Source organism: Octopus bimaculoides, chromosome 3, assembly GCF_001194135.2.
Source record: "Octopus bimaculoides isolate UCB-OBI-ISO-001 chromosome 3, ASM119413v2, whole genome shotgun sequence".
Lineage (NCBI taxonomy): Eukaryota > Metazoa > Mollusca > Cephalopoda > Octopoda > Octopodidae > Octopus > Octopus bimaculoides.
Genome location: NC_068983.1, coordinates 82,678,641 through 82,679,227, shown reverse-complemented (window position 1 = coordinate 82,679,227; position 587 = coordinate 82,678,641).

Sequence of the window (587 nt, the reverse complement as noted above, 5' to 3'; positions counted from 1 at the left end):
ACCCACCCACACACACACACACACACACACACACACACATATATATATATATATGTCTGTATGTGGATGCATATCTGGACAAGAATGCCTGTGTGGTTGTGTTGTCAGTGAAATATATATGACAATCACAAACACACGTATTCGAATTTTAAAGATATTCGCGTGTATATTTGTATATAGAGATGAGTGTATATGCATATGTATATATATGTATGTGTATATATACATACATGTTTGTGTATACACACACACACGTATATAATATATATACATACATATATACACACGTATAATTATATATATACTTATATTTGTACGTGTCTTCTCTTCTATGTATGCTACATGTGCACGCATACACATATCACACGCAAACACACACATGCATTTACAGAGTTGCACACACAACCACACACGCACATGCATAGATAGATAGATAGATAGATAGATACATCCATACATACATACATACATGTATAATAATGTATATGTATGTGTGTGTATGTTTATATATGTTATATATATATATATATATATACACACACACATATATATATATATACATATATATATATATATATATATATATA